This window comes from Delphinapterus leucas, chromosome 6, assembly GCF_059928025.1.
Source record: "Delphinapterus leucas isolate spDelLeu-1000000601 "Yukka" chromosome 6, BTC_Dleu_Yukka2, whole genome shotgun sequence".
Classification (NCBI taxonomy): Eukaryota; Metazoa; Chordata; class Mammalia; order Artiodactyla; family Monodontidae; genus Delphinapterus; species Delphinapterus leucas.
In genome coordinates, this window is record NC_143134.1 from 96,641,027 (window position 1) to 96,660,598 (window position 19,572).

General features: G+C 39.4%; 1 pseudogene; it reads left to right on the top strand.

Moving 5' to 3' along the window:
• The first annotated feature begins 9,683 nt into the window (after positions 1-9,683).
• LOC149749008 (large ribosomal subunit protein uL24 pseudogene) lies at positions 9,684-12,117 on the top strand (annotated as a pseudogene).
• The last annotated feature ends 7,455 nt before the right edge of the window (positions 12,118-19,572 follow it).

Consider the following 19,572-nt stretch of genomic DNA (forward strand, 5'->3'; position numbering starts at 1 on the left):
AAAGTAAAAGATAAATTATTGCATCTTGCACCTCCCAATACAAAGAAACAGGCACGATGACTAGTAGGGCTCTTCAGATTCCAAGAGCATTCAATAACCGGGAACACTGTACTGACATGTACACCAAATGACATGGAAGCTTTGAGTGGGACCCAAAGAGGAAAAGCTCTGTAGCGAGGCCAGGCTACAATGGAAGCAGCCTTGCTACTTAAAACAAACCAGGCAGGCCCTGTGGCATTACCAGCTGTGGGAAATGATACCATGTGGAATTTATGACAACCTCCCAATGGGATACTCACAACCCAGAACCATAGAGCAAGGCCATACCACCTGCAGCAGAGACTTTAATATCTTCAGAAAAACAATTCCCTGTGCGCCCTTGCTGAGATGGAGTACCTAACCACGGGGTACCAAGTGACTCTACAGCCTCAACTGCACATCATCACCTCAGTTCTCTCAGACTCGCCTGAAGTCAGGTGGGCCCCGTAACAGTCCTTTTTAAGATAAAAATGCTCTATCAAGAATCAAGCACAGGTCCCTGATGAGCTAGCCCGCTGTTGCACACGCCGCACGTAGTCCGCCACTGTTACACAGAGCCTCTCCCTCCTGCCCTCGCCCGTACCTGCGCAATCTCAGAAGACCATGGCAAAGGGATTTCCCCACAACAAACTCCCCCTGACCCAACGGTCAGAGTCACACTGCGACGGCAGCCGTCCCATGGGCCCGGCAAAGAGAGAGGGACAAGGCTTGGTCCCCATGGGAGTGCGAGGGCAGGAACCTCTGAGACCTGGTCACGGCAGAGACCAGCACAGGCAAGCACGGGAGTCCATCCCCTTCCAGGCTGCCCAGTGCGCCGGGGGCCAAAGCCCCAGGGTACCGGCGGCGGCACAGGCTTACCTCTAGCAGGGTCAAATGCCGCCGCAGCAATCCAACAGCACGGGCTTAGAGCATCCTCGGGGCAGCTTCTCCTCCCAGCAGCTGCGAGGGGTCTTGAGTTCGTCCCAGGAGACCGTCGCTGCCTGCTCCTAGAGCCTTCCCCAGAATGGCGTCTGAGCACCGCTCTTCCTTTTGACTCAGCCCTACCGCCGGCACCCCGCGATGGGGCAGCAGGCTCCTTCTCCCAAGCCTCCCCGTCAGCAAACGTTCCCCTCTTTTGAATACCCCGAGTGAGGGCCGGGCCCAGGGCCTGGTGGGGGCAATGCGGTGGAGTGTGGCGCTTCCCAGGAAGGCAAACAGGAGCCCTCAGCGTGCGCTTTGTAGCTTAGCGGGGAGTAAGTACGGGCCCTGCTGGAGGGGCAGGGAGAGGACGCGCTAGGTGTCAGGGAGGCTCAGAGAAGGGCAGAATCGAGCCCGCGGTGCTGCCGCCACAACCACTCTTTCTAGAGGAAGCCAGTCTTGCAGGATCTCGGGGATAGAGTGGGGGCTGAGGGTCGACATGGGAGTCCTGGGATGAGAAACACCTGGGTGCCCTCGGCCTCTGCAGCCCCGCATCCCTGACTCTTCTGGTTCACAGGACCTGACCACAAGAGGCACACAGTGCAAAGGGGTACGTGCTTGTGCCCAAGAATATGGATTTTTACTTACCACTGCTAAGTGAGCTAACATTGCTACCGATGGTGCCTCTAGAATGGAGAGTGCTGGTCTGCTGTGAGGGAGACAATGAGTACCAGCTGTGGCTCTGAGATCCGATGCAGGGGCTGTAGTTTGTCCCACTAACTTTCCTCCGCTATAAAGTTCACTTAAGAAGAGAGGCCTGCTAGAATCTTATGGAAGTTGCTTGCAGATTGTTTATCGAGAAATTGGATGCTATTTGCACAAACGGTGGATTTGGTGGACACTATGATATGTCCCCCGGATCTCCCTTCAGTGCAGGACTATGGCCCCAATTGTTGGAAGTGCTGCTGGCTGACAGGCTTCAGCTGTCCGCTCTTTCAGGGTTGACCTCAGCTGCAGGGAGTGACCTTGCTCAAGGTTTGGGAATCACATCCAGTGAATGACTGATAAAATTGTATGGAGGCCTGGCCATCTTGGCCAAACTCAGGACAACTCTTAAGGGGTATTCGAGCTCCAGAGAAACTTTTGGAGTAGGTGGAGGTTGTCACTGGTCCTAATTCTTAGCTTGACCTTTCTCTCTGCTCAATCCTATTTCCTTTTCATCCCTTCTACAGGGATTGTCCCCAGGAAAGCTCCTTGATAAGCATTCAGCAAACTAAACTCAGTCTTACAGTCACCTTCTGGAGAAACCCAGCCTGTGACAATACTTCACACTCAGTGTGAAGTTTTCTCTTTTGCATTTGTTAATTTCTGTCATATTCTTCTAAAATTATTCTTGGGTAGTTTCATGTCTGTGTCTTTTTAAGCTCTAGAACAGAGAGAAAGAAAGAAACATTACTGGCCATCTACCTAGTTTTGAAAGAAATGAAAGAAACATTACTGGCCATCTACCTAGTTTTTCCTTGTGTACAATACTTTCCCCCCCTATAGTGTTCCCAGCCTCAACTTATGTTTGGATATTTCCAGCGGTATCCTGAGCAGACAGTCATGCACCACTCTGATGTTTACGAAGTCTCCTCCTTGTGTCTTCTAACCATTTGCCTTTGTTTTGTTTATTAATCCACTTCCACATGACAGCTTTAAATAAATGAAAGCATCTAGCATGTCCTCTACTGAATCTTCTTGAGGCTAAATAAATCCAGTTTCCTCAACCATTCCTCATATGTTTCAAGATCCCTCACAATCATAGTTCCACCTCTCCTATAAACTTTTGGTAAATTGCTCATCCCTAAGCATAGAGAGAACTCAATTTTTTAAACTGTTCGCTCATTCCCATTATCAAAACATCTTGTCCAGAGTGGGTATTAAAATACAAATGAACAAATAGTACAGGAAAGATGATACTTCAAGTTATTTAATCCTTTTCAAGTACTAATATACTTAAAAAGTATCCAAACCTTTTTATTTAATCCTCCTCTTCCTCAAATATAATGGCTTGCACATAAATGTTATGGTAGGAATTCTGGTCCCTTTGTAGGCCTAATATGGTTTATTAATGGTATCGTTACTCTGTGAAATGATTTGACAAATCAGAGGTAATTAAATTTTTCCTTCTTTTAGTTAAAAGTGGGTGACTGATTTTTATTCTGATTGTCATCACTAATGGCAGTGTGGGATTTAGCATTCTGTGCTCTGCATCAAGGACAGCAAAAGGGTGAGCTAGCTGTCAGTTTGACTGACATTTTATGCAAATGACATGAAGCAGTATACCTCTTATACAGGGCTCATTGAAAATTATAATTGTGTATTTAAAAATGTATACAAGCCATATTTCATATTGGCAGCATGTGTTTTGTGGTGCAGGTAACATGACAAGAAACAAACATCCTTAAATTGCTAGGGAAATGAGGCTGCTGGCTATGTTAACATACTTAATTTTTTTCTTTTTTTTTTTGGAGAATGAAAAGTGTCCACTTCAATGATAAATTCTAATTATTAAATTCTGTTTTTAACTCAGAGTTCCATAGAGGGCTGCAGTCCACATCTTTTGATAACTTAAATGGCAATTTGCTTTGGAAACTACGATGATATGAGGCTTATGTCATTAGGAAGAAAAGCTCATTAAATTAATTCCCAGCTCATAATTTACTTTAGGAAATTATTAATGTTGAGAAGATTAGTTGGGAGGAAGATTGATGAGTTTAGTTTTCTCATGGAACACTGAGGTTGTAAAAAAAAAGTTAACTGATTTATCATTTTTATATTGTGTGTACTTCTTAACGAGCAAGGTGACTTTTGGTTCAGTCGATTTTTATTATTTGATAGTTCCCTAAGAGAATAAGTTTCCATCTTTGCTGAGGAGCTGTATGGCATAGTGGATATGAGCATAAGCTTCAGAATCAGAAGTTTACATTCCAACTCTGTTGCCTATTAGCTACGTGACCTTGGTCCAGTTGTATTTTACCTTTAACAGCCAAATTTTCCTCATCTGAAAAATGAGAATGGCAGCAATAATCACACGGTAGCTACTCTCATTATATTTTGGATGGAGCAAGGTTCAGGAGCTTTGGCATAATCAATGTTCTCTTCATATAAGAGAAAAATACTCTAACACAGATATTCATTAAAACTTAGAGAACAGTAAAAGAGGAAAAATTCAGGTATCCTGACTCCAAAGGCCATTTTTTTCCCACTTCTTAGCCCAAAACATAACAGGGTATCCAGCTGAGAGAAGATTTTTTGATAACTCTAGAGAAAGATGCAGTATATTTTTCTTGGGGGCTTCAGGGAGAAAAGCTATTGGTAGATTATACAGTAAATATTAGACATAAAGTAATCTCAGAATGAGAAGGGAAGGAAAATGAATGCTGATTTCTTACTGTGTGCCAAACTCTGTGATATCACCTCCATGATTTTACAGCCTCCTTGAACTCTGTTCAGTGTCTGTGGGAACCTCAGTCAACAACCACATAGGTATGTCTTCCATGAAGGCCTGCACTTAATACCTTTGTTGCTATAGCCCAAGGCTCCAAAGTTGTCCTAATCATTGCTACAACCTCAGTTACTTCCAGGGAGCCACCAGTCTTGCTGAACATTCTGGCATTCATAAAGCACTTTGTTAGCTAGCAAGGGCTTTGCCTCCAAGGATGGCTGGAGAGCACTTTCAGAAGTGATGTCTTATGATATTCTCAGGTGCCTGTTCCTCAAGTGGTAGTTCTACTAGTGTCTTGCATGTTTTTCTCTTAAAATACATAGCATGCAAGCCTTCCCAGAAATGAGACGTTTCAAGCTGTTACATGGTTCATATAGGGGTTTCTTCTATGGGGACTCGCTAGAACCCACAGACCCAGGATCCAACCTATGACTTAAATGTTTAATAGGTTATTTCCTCCTTACCAAGTTGCCTCTTAAGTGAATTGTAGCAATTCTAATGTAAAATAAATATTGAAAGTAAAATATTGGCCTCATATTTAGAAGGTAACATTTTATAAATTTGGGGTACCAGTTCAATTTACACACATGGTCTCCAAAGCAATAGTGGCATAAACTCTCAGTATATATCTATTGTATTAAATTTATAATGCTGCTATTCAAAATCGGGAATAATCAGAGGGGCCAAGAGATACACAGGGATCTCAGAGAGGAAATTTTGTTCAAAGAAAACAATAGATCATAGCAATAATATCTTTTCAAGGTACAGAAAAATGGCCTAAGGTACTTAACTGGTTTCTTATCTGAGGCTCTGAGATCTCAATTGTGAAAGATATTTTATTGTGGAGAATAAAAAGAAAATATCCCAGAAGCTCTAGTGAGTTAAAGGGAAAGGCCGCTGACTGAGGCAATAAAGGTAAATGATGCTTGTATGATGCCCAATGCCCAGACTGAGAACTAGAGGGACCCAAGGTTTAATGACTTCAAGGCAAACCTAACAGCTTAGCCTGTGAGCTGGAAGGTCTGTTGAGACACATAGTAAATCAAACCCAATTAGTTCCCAATGCAGACAGTTCAAGTGGGAAGTGACTTTCTAAAAAAACCTGCTTGTTACAGCAGTGTGGGTTAGTGGCCTTCTTTTACTTTAGAATACTTCTTAAATGAATTTTGGGTTGACAACACCCTTCTTCTGATTCTGGAGGGAAAACTCTTACATGAAAGGTGAAATTATTTGAATCAGTCACTGAGTCCTGCTGATTGCCTGTGGACAAGGCCTATCTTCAGATCAGAAAACGGAATTCTTATGTCTGATTACAGCTTTATTATAGGAACATTCATATATATTTTTAAAACCTATCAAGAAGAAAATAAAAGACATAAGCATATTACTTTGAAATAAAAGCTGTTAATCTTGAAATAAAAGCTGTTAATATTTTCTTCTAGAAACATCATAATTTTATAATAAACATTTTTCAAGCAAACTTTGCACACATCCACTATTATTTCTTTAGGATAAATTACTAGAAGTAAAATTTGGTGGTCATAGTTTATGCAGAAGTTTAACACATCGTATTTATCACAAAACTGCCCTCCAGAAGGATGTGTGAACTAAATATACTGCCAGCTCTTTCTATCAAAGTATTAATGATGTAGTCTTTTGCATTTCTTCTGGGAAAAGCCAGGTAGCTCCTTTGTAGCAGCGATAAATTGGCTCTCAGGAGTAATGGAAACAAAAGGGCCTGAACTTTGGAAGTATAGAGACTTTATTTTGGATCAGAGACAAATTACTTGCGATACTACACTTCAGGAGAAACTGAGACTGGAGATTCAGGAGGACAAAATGAGGACTGTTTGGTGAGCTACTCAGCCCTACCTGGAGGATTGTGTGTGTGTGTGTGTGTGTGTGTGTGTGTGTGTGTGTGTGTGAAACACACACAAATGTTGTCTACCCAAAACATGGAGGGTTTAATGGTTTGAACAGAGGTGTTCCTTTTATTTTCCTAAGTTTCCGATAGAGCAAGAGATTATTGTAATATGGTATAATTTATTGATAGACTGATTTTATAATTGCTTATTGAACACCAAATGAAAATATGGGTGTTCCAGATGTTATATCAACTAATATGAAAAAGGACTCATATTCTTCTCTCTGCTTTGTTGAAGCATTGTATGAGAAGTTGACTGCCATGCAGAGATGCCATGTGCTTTGAAGAGGGTAACAGAATTGGAGGTGCATTTCTGGAAATGAATAGTGTAGCTTCAGTAATGGATAAAAAGGGCATAGAAAGAGTTTGAATGATTTTGGCTTTGAGCAAAGAGATAACAGATTGTATTAGACAGACAGGGACATTGCATTGCTGAGGATGAGGCTGGGGCACGTTAGCTGAAGCAGGAGTATCTACAAGTAAACTAGGAGTGGTCTCCTCTAAGAACTTTGCCAGTGGGAATGCACAGGTGTTTGTATTTTATAGACCTATCCAGCTTATTTATAACAAGAGTTTCTGTCCTCAAGCTTTGAAAGATAGAGGTAGTAAAGGGGGTGATAAGTGGCAAGTGTGATATAATCCCTGTCTTTAAAGTTCAAGGCTGTGAATGAGGAAGAGAGGTGGGTAGATAGCACTGAGAACAGGCTGGATCAAAACACCAAAATGTTTTAATTTTATATATTTAAAAATGCATGTCTCTGATTATAAAAATAATGTAGCTTATTACTAAATATTTTGAAAAAAGCAAAGTATAAAGAAGATAATGAAAATGATCCATAATCTCACAAGCCTTTTAATTCAAATGCTTATACAAACACATATTGTTAGTGCATAACTATTTTGCCTTTATATCTTAATTTGGAAATGTGTAACTGAAGAGATAACAACTCAGATAATTACTGTCTTAGTTTCAGCAAAAGTTTGCAGAATAAAGTTATTAATATCTTACTGTCAGTCTCTGTGACCTATGATTCTCACAAAATTATTGGAGGTGTTATTCTCACCTCTGAGCTAAGAATTTTTTAATGTAAAATCCTTTGCTGTGGATTTGTTAACATGCAGTTGAACATTGTCTAAAATGGTATTTTTAAAAAGAACATATTAAAGATGCATGTACAAAGTAAGTGGTTTATCGAAACATCAGCATCCTTTTGTTTACAATCATTTGCTAATTGGCAATTCAAGGTTAATACCTCTGGAGACAGAGAAGTAATTGATCTAGTGTTAGGCGAGGCTCAGCACATTTGAGAGGTTTCTCTGCCCCACTCTGATAAAGACTCTTTTAATTGTTCCAGAGCTAATGTTGCTATTCTCTGTTTTCCTGATATATAGTATACACATAAATAATGATAGTAAGAAGTTCATTCATTCAATATCTATCCAGAATTTAAAGCACTGTTATAAGTTAGTCTTCATTTTTTGGAGACATTGAACTTTGCAAGAGATGGTGTTTCTTCTTTTTTGGGGACCACAAGGAAGCTCAAATCAAATACGTATCATACCTCTTGTAGGTAATGGCTGGCACTTCGGGTTTAATCTTTTTTTTTTTTTTTTTAGTTCGCTGTGCTATACAGTAGTTCCTTGTTGGTTATCTATTTTAAACATAGCAGTGTGTACATGTCAATCCCAAACTCCCAGTCTATCCCTCTATTAAACTTTGGGTTTAATCTTGTCCTGTCTTTATTTCTCTATCTTTATGTCCCTTTCCCTCATTTCCTTGTCTATTTTGTTTCATTTGTTTGTATGTAAGATTAGCCAGAAATTAAAGTTGAAATCCCAGTGACCTAACACAACCATGGTTTATTTCTTGCTTATGTACATTATAGGTTGTTGTAGGGCTTTGTGCCATGTGTCAGTTACCAGCCCAAGGTAAAAAGTTTTACCATCTGTAGCTGCACTGTCTGGAACATGCGGTCACTTTGGTCATTACAGCAAGAGAAGAGCACCTGGAAAGATGCACATGCTATTTTCACTGTTTCAGCCACCAAGGGACACACTTCTGTTCACCTTTTTGTTGCTTTATTGACCAGGCCTGGCTGTAAGGCCCTAACCAGTAGCAAGGGAGCCACGAAATATAGAGGTTCAAATGCAATGTTTGGTGAGCACACTGTCTGTCTCAGTGTATTTTCGACAGGATTTTGAGAGGTATTTTTAGAATGAGGTAGGTCATTATTAATATAAGTATTGTCATTTTTGTAGGTCAAAATGGTTAAATATCAGCAGTTTTATATAGTTCAGCCTAATAAATAAATAAATGCATAGTGTCACAAGCACTTTACCGAGTTAGCACTGTCCATTCCCTTAAAAAGAGACTGCCTGTTAGCAGGAGCGAGCCTGCATACAAATAACTGCAATTAAATTGGAGAAGATCTGTGAAGGAGATACATGCAAAGCATGAGGGCATTAGAGAGGGGTGACTAGTTATGTAAACACTTGTTAAGGGAGGTGTCAGGTGTTAATTGTTGGTGGTCAGCATGAGAAGTAATTTCTAGACAGAAGGAATGACAAGCAGAGAGGCAGAGAAATGAAAAAAAAAAGTCTAGTTTAGAAAAGCCCAGTAACATAGGAAAAGTAAGAGAAAGGCTTGCTTGGAATGAGTTCATAAATGTAGATAGGATGAGGCTGAGATGACTTTGTATGTCATGCTAAGGAATTTTTACTTTTTTTTTTTTTGTGGTACGCGGGCCTTTCACCGCTGTGGCCTCTCCCGCCGCGGGCTCCGGACGCGCAAGCCCAGCGGCCACGGCCCACGGGCCCAGCCACTCCGCGGCATGTGGGATCCTCCCGGACCGGGGCACAAACCCGCATCCCCTGCATCGGCAAGTGGACTCCCAACCACTGCGCCACCAGGGAAGCCCGGAATTTTTACTTTTTGCTGACAGCAGTTTGAAGTTACTGAAGGCCTGGCGCGATAGAATCAGAACTGTCTTTAGGGGATAAGGAAGGAATTACACTGTACGAAATGCTGGATGTTTTAAAGTGGAGAGTTTCTTGGATACTTTTGTGTTCCTTTCCAATGTGGACACGTCCTTTAAACTTTATGCAATAAAATCTCCCAACCTTATAGTAATCAAATGTCACAAAAATCGAGGCAAGAAAGGAGATTGATGGGTATGGTGTAGACCAGGTCTCTGGCTAATATCGAAGAGGCAAATGGCTGGTGAAAATATCAGCCATGGTTCTAGATTATCACCTGAACCTGGTCCACTGACATCTTCCAAGGGTCAGAGGTTTAGAGGTTTCAGAGTCTAGATTTGTGTTCTATGTGAGAATTTTCTTTATATTTAATAAACTTGAATGTGACCACTGAGTCTTAATGTTTGAAGAGGCCCTTGAAAAACCAATTTATTCTCAAGATAGATCATTCGATTAAAGAAAAATGAAAGCGTTTTGCTGTTGTTTGGCATTACAAAGAACAATACCTGAAAAATGGGAAGAAAAAACAAAACAGAGAATCTGGCTAGCAATCCCAAACAGAACCTCTTCAATTTTTAACTAAAATATCTATAATGATACATGACTCCCCGTAATGGAAAAAAATGTTATTTAAAACTATAAGGAGGAAATAAGCTGCTGTTCAATGGATACAGAGTATCAGTCACACAGGATGAAAAAGTTCTAGAGCTCTGCTGTACACCATTGTGCTTATGCTTATGTACAACATTAATGCTGTACACTTAAAAATTTGTTAAGAGGGGATATCTCATGTTATGTGTTTTTTACCATAATTTTTAAAAAGATGCTCCAAATCATTAATATCAGAAAAAATATAAATCAAAACCACAATGAGCTATCACTTCACAACCAGTAGAATAGTTATAAAAAACAAAGGAGACTACAGTATTAGTGAGAATGTAGAGAAATTGGTATCCTGGTACATTGCTGGTGGGAATATAAAATGGTGGAAAACAGTTCTCAAAACCTGAATGTAGAATTACATACCTGACTCAACAATTGCATTTGTAGGTATATATGTCAAAGAATTTAAAACAGGACTCAGGTATTTGTATGTCAATGCTTACTACAACATTGTTCACAGTAGTCAAAAGATGAAAACAACCCAAGTGTCCATCAGCAGATGAATGGATAAACAAAATGCAGGATATATATACAATGGAATATTATTCAGGTATAAAAAGGTTCTTGTACATATTGCTACATGGATAAAACTTAAAAACATTGTTCAAAGTGAAATAAGCCAGACATAACAGGGCAAATATTGTATGATTCCACTTATATGAAATGTCTAGAATAGGCAAATTAATTGACACAGAAAGTAGAATAGAGATTACTAAAGACGGGAAGAGGGAGGAATGGGAAGTTATTGCCTAATGGGCAGAGTTTTTGCTAGGAGTGATGAAAAAATTTTGGAAATAGTGATGATTGGTTGCATAACAGTGCGAATGCAATTAATGCCACTGATTTGTACACTTAAAAATGGATAAAATGGAAAATTTTATGTTATATGCTTCACTACAATAAATAGTTTTTTTAATTAAAAAAATAAAATAAATAAAACTGTAATGAACAATAACCACTCTCACATTTTAATCTCTGTGTATTTGGGAGACAATTCACATCAGCAAGAAAATAAATCTCGCCCTTTTGTGGCCATCGCTGAAGCGCTAGCGGCCAAAATGAAGTTCAATCCCTTTGTGACTTCTGACCGAAGCAAGAACCAGAAAAGGCATTTCGATGAGCCTTCCCACATTCGCAGGAAGATTATGTCTTCCCCTCTTTCTAAAGAGCTGAGACAGAAGTACAATGTCCGATCCATGCCCATCTGGAAGGATGATGAAGTTCAGGTTGTACAAGGGCACTACAAAGGGCAGCAAATTGGCAAAGTAGTCCAGGTTTACAGGAAGAAGTATGTCATCTACACTGAATGAGTGCAGCGGGAGAAGGCTAATGGCACAACTGTCCATGTGGGCATTCAACCCAGCAAGGTGGTTATCACCAGACTAAAACTGGACAGAGACCGCAAAAAGATCCTCGAACGTAAAGTCAAATCTCGCCAAGTAGGAAAGGAAAAGGGCAAATATAAGAAACAATTGAGAAGATGCAGGAATGAAGTAATCTTGTATACAACTTTCATTTAAAACTGTTAAAATGAAAAAAAAAAAGAAAAGAAATCTCTATACTCACCTCTTCTATGAAAAAGTTTCGTAGGAAAAGTGAGAATGAAAGTGATATGTCAACGTCTTTGCCAGTTCAGAATAATGACACTAATGAATCTTCGTGAAGGTACTTGAGATGCAGAATCAGGAAGTGAGGGGGGCTGTCCTAAGTGGGAAAGTCTGAGGACGAGCAGCAGCCTTAATCCTTCATTAAAGTCTGCTACACATTCAAAAGCCCATGTGATGGATGACTTACAGTCTTTCAGGAAAGTTTCATCAGCCTTGTAAAGATGTGGGAATTCTTCTCAGTACCTGTGGTGTGACTTAGATGTCAACTAAGATAACCTAATATTTGAGATTGAAATTAAAATGACTCAAAATCAAATTTGCCTGTCATAGGATCACTTAATTATTGTCTAATCTCTCCAGAGATTCGAAGTGGTATGGGGGATCTGGGTTTCTCCCCTCCAGCAGAACCAGTCACATTATGGTCTACAAAGATGTCCCCTGTAACATGAATAGATAATGCTTTCCCATCAAGCATTCTCAACACAGATGATATCACTCCCAAGAGGGTGAAAATTTGTTCTTTTTGATGGGGGGCAGGTAAGGGAAGGAACAAAAAATCTTACTCTTTTAGGTGTGAAGCACAGATATATGTACAGTACATAAAAGACACACAGCATATCTGTGATATTAAAATTTCATGAGAAAGCAATAAGGAAAAAGACTCCTGGAGGCTCCTGACTGTTTTACATGTACATAGAATATGACGTGTATGGCACCGCTTGATGTGCAATATAGTGGCCCAGGGTGAAAAGGGGAGAGATTTATGTCTTTCCTGAGTCATGTTAGGCTCTGAGCATCTGCTTCCCTTGAACTGAACAACTTTATAAATCATCCCTCTATGGCATGCATTGTGTCCCCCTTTCTTCCAGTGTCACCCTAAATTTGAACGCCATTCCTTTTCTAATCCCTTTAAAAGAGGTAGGAAAAAACCCATCATTCTCCTGTCTGCTCCTTGGTTCATAAACTTAAGGTCTATGGCAATTTCAAAACTGGATAAAAATAAAAAGGTGTTGTATTCTTCGTGTAGCCCTTCCTACTCTCCTTATCAGAAGTGAGTTCTCTCATCTCTTTATACCCTAGCAATTATTTCTGCACCTCGAAAATTATTTTCTTTAGATCAATTATTGCACATCTTTTCTTACTCTTCCTGCTACAGCCCAAACTTCCTAGTGTCAGAAACCATATCTTATTCATCATCATAGCCTCTTCCCATGCCTTGTCTGATGCCTTAGCTAACAGAGCAATCAACTCCATATAAATCTGGGTGTGGGGAGAGGTGGGTGGAGTTGGGAGCAAAACAAGCTTTCAATAATGTTAAATTTGAGATGAATAATGACTCATAAAAAGGTTATATTAAAAGGTAGCCATTCTGCTCCAAAGTACATGCCCGATATTAGGAATTATCCCGCTTATAATAATCACAGTAGTTTCCCTGGGGCTTGGTATTTTCTCAAAATCTTCAAATGCATGTTTGCAACCACTAACCAGCAAGCAAAAGATTTCCCTAAAACTAGAACATCAGAAAAGGAATGAAGATAATGACTGACTTAAAGAATGTGAACCCAGTGTAGCGACCTGTAAACACCACAGAGATTCAGCAAAAGCTTAAGAGAACTTTAGAGCAGTAGCTGGGAGTAACGCCAATGCCAAATTTTGATCACATCTCAGACTGAGAGTCTCATCAAAAAGGGGGAATTGAGGGACTTCCCTGGCGGTTCAGGGTTTAAGACTCTGCACTCCCAATGCAGGGGGCATGGGTTTGATCCCTGGCTGGGGAACTAAGACCCCGCAAGCCGCATGGTGTGGCCAAAAAAAAAAGGGGGGGGTGGGGATTGATAAAAACAAGACAACAGGCCCCAAATGGAGTCACTTATGCTAAGCCCCACCTCACCAAACTGAGACTTAATTACAGTTTCAGCTCTCCCAGAAACGCAATCTTAAACCAGTCAATCAGGAATCGCGTAATCAGCTCTAGTTAAGTAACCTGCCCGATAGACCCCATCCCTTAAAGGAAAGTGACATTGCTGCCAATCTACTTTTTGCTAGTAGAACATCCTTGTTTGTGCTCCCTTCCGCCTATACTCTCCTTGGAGCTCCTTTCCATCTGTTAGGTTGGATGCTGCCTGATTCATGAATCATTGAATAAAGCCAGTAAGATCTTTAAAATTTTAAAAAATAAAAGTAAAATGTAGCCATTCTGTTAGGGAAGGAATAATGTATATTTGTGATCAAACTGATTCAATGCAACTTTAGCTATAAATTATAAGAGAGAAGATAAAATGTAAAGATGAGAAAGGTAAAGAAACATATGTGCATAATTCTTCAAACAGTAAGTAACAAAGAGATATACAGGGAGACCTTGGGTGGCAGACACGAGCAGACATCCACATGGTGCTGTGGGCAGTTTCAAGGGAACAGAGTTCAGCTCTGTGCTGTATAGGAAATTAGCTTTATTGATGGCTCTTTATTTCAATTTGATCTACCTCTAATATCTACCCCATTTTAGTCCTCTAGTCCTTTAGTCCTTTAGTGTCTCTCTATATTGCTTTCCCCCAAAGTCTGCAATCTTCAGAACCCAATTCTTATTTTCTCCTTAGTTTAATTAATTTAAATACATTCATGGAGTGTCTTATATGTTTCAGGCTATTTGTAAGGCATGAGGAGTACACAGGAGTGCAAGACACATCCCCAGCCTTCAGGAGGACTTCACAGAGGAGATGGCTTTGAACAAGGCTTTGAAAAATAAGTTGAAAAATAAGTTTGAAAAATAAGATTAGGAAAAGAAAGGGAAGAAAGGTATTTCAGGCCCAGGGAATAGCACATAGAAGAGCTCAGAGTCGGGGCATGAACTGTGTGCTCAGGCACTAGATTAATACCGTTTGCCTAAATCACGCCGGAGGTATGAGGAGGAAAGATGCTTGTGGGAACTCAGTGAGGACTTATGCTCTGTTGGCTGCCTGAGAAAAACCTGCCTTTCAGAGTTCGTTTCTAGTGAATCTCCGCTCCCTCTGCCTTTCAACTCTAATCCGAATGTTCCTTCAGTTGTTTCCTAATTCTAATTAAGTGGCATTTGGTATCTCAGGGGAGAAAAGTCATCACTCTTTTACAGACCAATCATTACTATGGTTAATTAGCTTATATTCATAAAGACAATGCATGCCTAATTACATCAAATATAGCTGCTACTTAATCAATTAATTATTGAAGCAAACATTTTGGGACATATACTCTGTATCTAGAATAGTTTAGTTATTAAGCCTGTGGACTCAGGAATTGAACAATTTATTTACCATCTCTAAATCTCACTTTTTTTTACAGACCAATAATTACTATGCTTAATTAGCTTATATTTAGAAAGACAATGCATGCCTAATTACATCAAATATAGCTCCTATTTAATCAATTAATTATTGAAGCAAGCATTTTGGGGCATATACTCTGCATCTAGAATAGTTTAGTTATTAAGCCTGTGGACTCAGGAATTGAACAATTTATTTACCATCTCTAAATCTCACTTTTTTTAACGTTTACAATGAGAATAACTGTATTTATCTCACAAGATAGTTTTGAAAATTAAGATAATTCTTATTACACATTTGTGTTGACTGCTTTCCATTTTCTGTCTCCCCTCTTTGCTCTGACTGACCCATTCTCTATCCTTTTCTACCCTCTTCTGTGCCCTAAGGCTGATCCTTACACATTGCATCACCCAGACTCCCTGGCTGGCTAGTTTCTGGTTGCTTCTGGTCAGCGCAACACGCTGAAAGGAGACAGGAGAAAAGGAGAAGCAGTTGGTCTTTCTTCTTTGCTTTCTCTCTGCTGAAGTGTCCTGGTTCTGGCAAATTATGGCAATAGATCTGACCCTCCTCCTTCTGTCCCACGGCCCCTCCTCCAGGGTGCCAGCTCTTACTGGGCCATTGCAACACTATTCTTCCTTGTGTCCTTCAGGCCTAAGTATCATAATGAATGCTTTTTGCCTATTTCTACTCCTGGGTGCTTCAGCATCCATGGTTAGTTCTCTGAACTTTGCCCAGTCCTCTGTAAATAGTCCCTTTATTAAAGACGCTTGAGTTGAAACCATCTGAGTAGAATTTCGTTTCTGGAAAGGACCTTGATTGATGTGGTATGTTACCAATTGTGTGTGCATCTTGCACTTAGTTTATGCTCACTAAATAAATATGAGCTATCTTCATTCTTTTGTTAGTTTTGTTTGGTAAGTGTCTTTTCTGTGCTAAGTTCAATAAACATTACTTAAATGTATTGTTACCTCATTCGGTCTCAAACATCCACATTACTCGGTGGTTTGTGGATCTGAGACAGACATCCATCAATCTGAGACTTAAGCCATGAAGGCAATGAATATTTCTATGGAGACCTTTCTCCTCTACGTTTCTGAACATATTAAGAAATAGAGTTTGGAAGGATCAAAACTTCAGCTCTATTTTTGGTAAATAATCGGCTACTAGGCTTACTGCAGGGAGGGGCCAGGAGAGGAGAAGGTAATGAATATATGAACATAACCTTTATGTTCCTTACAGAAGCCAGTGACCCTGGTGACCTTCTCCCATTCAGTTAAGACCTTCCTTCTGTGGGGAGCATGAGTGAGGGGGGGAGGCCAGAATAGTTTCTCCTAATACTTTCAAGAGAATAATAGTCTTTATTTCATGGTCAGATGCAGGGATCATGGAGTGAGGAAGAAGATTGTTCTTTCTATAATCAGGAATTGAGAGAAAATACTTTTAATATTCAAATTGTCTCAATAAGAAAATGCCTGTTGGAAATCTGTGTTCATGGAACTCAACACTAATGAGTTGGTGGCCATCCAAACTGAGCTGGAAATTGCCCATTGGAACCGATGGAGACTTAAAATTGTATATCATGGTTTTATACCACCATCTTTCCTGTACACCATAGGATGCTCTCCTCCACCACTCCTGCTCTGCCTGTGACCCTGAGGCATTGTTGCTGAGCTATTTCATGCCCAAGGGTACAGAGACTACACTCTTTTCAGAATATCAAGGAAAGTAGGTTCTTGGGAGACTGTGTTCCACTCTATAGCCAGGCTAGGAAAAGAAGCATATCTGTTGGTGATGACAATGTTAAAGGTGACAGTGATGCAGGAAAACACTCTAATTCCTAAGGCAAAGAAGTTGAAGGCAGAACTTGGAAAAAGAAGTGGCCTCAAGCTCAAAACTGCAAAGTCTACAAGGCTGTCTGATGCTTATCCTTGAGAGCCTGAAGCTGTCTTGCACTTGTGCCTCCTCTGGGCGAGAAAGTGCACGTTTCCAAATGCTGGAAGTGGGATGGAATCCTTGAGGTTCCCTCTGACCTATATTTTGTGATAATTCTTTCAGGAATCAATCATGAATTGCATTTCTGCAATTCCGTTTGAATTGGCGGTTATATAAAGGATATATGCATTCTTCCCACATTGATCCAACAGACTATAAAAATAGACAAAGCTCTTTTTTTTTGTTTGCTTATTTTTTGGAAGTTGAGTAAATGTGACAGAGCTGATCAAGTGTACGAATGAATGGACACATCTCTTCTTGGTTGTAAAATCTTCTGACGTCTTGTCTCTGTTTTCATTATCAATTGCAGCACTGCTGAATAAAATGTGAAACTCTCAAATATATTAATTCATTATTGGTATAAAAAATCAATATTTCAGGCCTGAAATCTCACGACAATAGCACATAACTTATCTTCTTGAATGAGCAAAAATGTGTACTTATTTTACCCCTAGTGTTTCCAACATTGACAATTTATTCTTACCTAACAATTTTAGTTTAGGGGCTTGAAATTACTTAATCTCTACATATAGCATCCCATTTGCACCATATATTGATTCTGGTAACTTTTCACACCTATTGATTATCCAATTCCCCAAAGTAAATTGAACATATTAAATAAAGGTATCAGAAAACAAAAATATAATAATTTTTAAATTATACAAAAAAAAATGAACGTACTCACAGAAGTAAAAATTCACTCTAGCAAAATTAAAGGAAAAAAAAACCTAAAGTCTCTCATCATCCAGTTCCCACCCTTCTACAGTATTATTTCCTTCTTCAGCTATTGTTAATAGTTTCCTCTGTAGGTGCTCTGAATTACACACGCACACACACACGTATATACATATAGGTGTACATATACTCACATATAAATACACATTTTTATTAAAAATATTACTGCAATGAATGCACTGTTATATAACCTGCTTTTTTCATTTAACAATACTATGTAGGAATAGCTCTCATTCTTTTAAACAATAGAATGGTATTTTATAGAAAACCTATTCCTCTATTGATGGGTATTTAGGTTGTATTTAATTTTTGCTTTTATTCACTCAATCATTCAACAAATTTTTATTGATTTGCTCTTATGTGCCAAATTTCTTCTAGGAGCTCTGGCTAACAGTGAACAAAACAAATATAGTTCCATACCTTCAAGAGCTTAGATTCAAGTCAGGGGAAACAGAAAAAGAGTCAACAACTAATGACATAATTACAAATTGTGTTAAATGTCACGAAATTAACAAAGAGGGAACAGAGATAGAGAATAATGGGTGGGCCCATGTTAAATAAGGTATTCAGGAGAGACTTCTGTGAAGAAGTAATATTTGAGATCCAAAGGACAAGGAAGAATACATTTGAAAAGTGGAGAAACAAGCCTTTCAAGCAAGGCGATAGCATGTGCAAATGCCCTGTGGCAGGACCTTGACGTGTTTAAAAAAAGAAAGAATGTCAGTGGTCTAGGGGATGCTAGAGAGGCAGAGAGTGCTACAAGCTGCTCCAAAGGGACCAGATAGTGAGGACCAGATGGTGCAGCACCTTATATGACACAGTAAGATGTTTAGATTTTATTCTACACAAAATACGAAGCCATTAGGCAGTGACTTTACGTAAAATTATGTATTTCCTTCAGCTTTATTGAGATGTAATTGACATATAACATTATATAAGTCTAAGGTGTACAATATTATGATTTAATACACATATATATTGCAAAATGGTTACCACAATAAGGTTAGTTAGTTACCATATTGTGTATGTGTGTGTGTGAGAGGGGTGAGAACATTTAAGGGCTACTCTCTTAGCAAATTTCAAGTATATAATATAGTATTGTTAACCATAGTCACTATGCTTTACATTATATCCCCAGAACTTATTAATCTTATGCTAAATTTTTTTCCCATTTGACCAATCTCCCCATTTTGACCACCCCCAGCCCCTGGCCACTACCCTTCTACCCTCTGTTTCTATGTGTTTAGCTTTTTTAGATTCCATGTATGAGTGAAATTATACAGTCTTTGTCTTAATCTGATTTACTTCACTTAGCATAATGCCATAATGTATTTTTAAAGCTCTTTGGCTACTATGTAGAGAATGAACTAGATGGAGTCAAGAGGGGAAAACAGGAAGGGCGACTACAGCTAAAAATTGTGGTAGAACTGACCAACTACAGTAGTTGACTTTTCCAATTCAGCTAGGCTCCAAATTATGGGATTTCCAGTCAGAGTGCAGGCATGAGGCAGAGAACATTTCATACGCTATATTTCATTCCCTCTCTGTATGGAGATAGGCTCTCTGTAGCCTGATTTTGCTAACAGGTTATGTTATGTCTCAGAAGTGCATTTTGACAACAGCGACAAAGTAAATAACTGACGCTTTGGGATTTTTTTTGTAATAAGCCCACACATGCTTTCTAGGTCTCTGAGTTTCCAAATAAATATAAAGAGTATGTTAAAAACCTCACCTTAAAATTTTGTTTAAACCGTAGTAAAATACACATAACCTTAAATTTATCACCTAACCATTGTTAAGTGTACAGCTCAGTGGCACCAGGTACATTCACATTGTTGTGCAACCATCACAACATCCATCTCCCGAACTCTTTTCATCTTACAAAGCTGAAACTCTGTTCCCATTAAACAATGTCTCTATTCTTCTCTCCCTGAAATCTCTGGGAAGCGC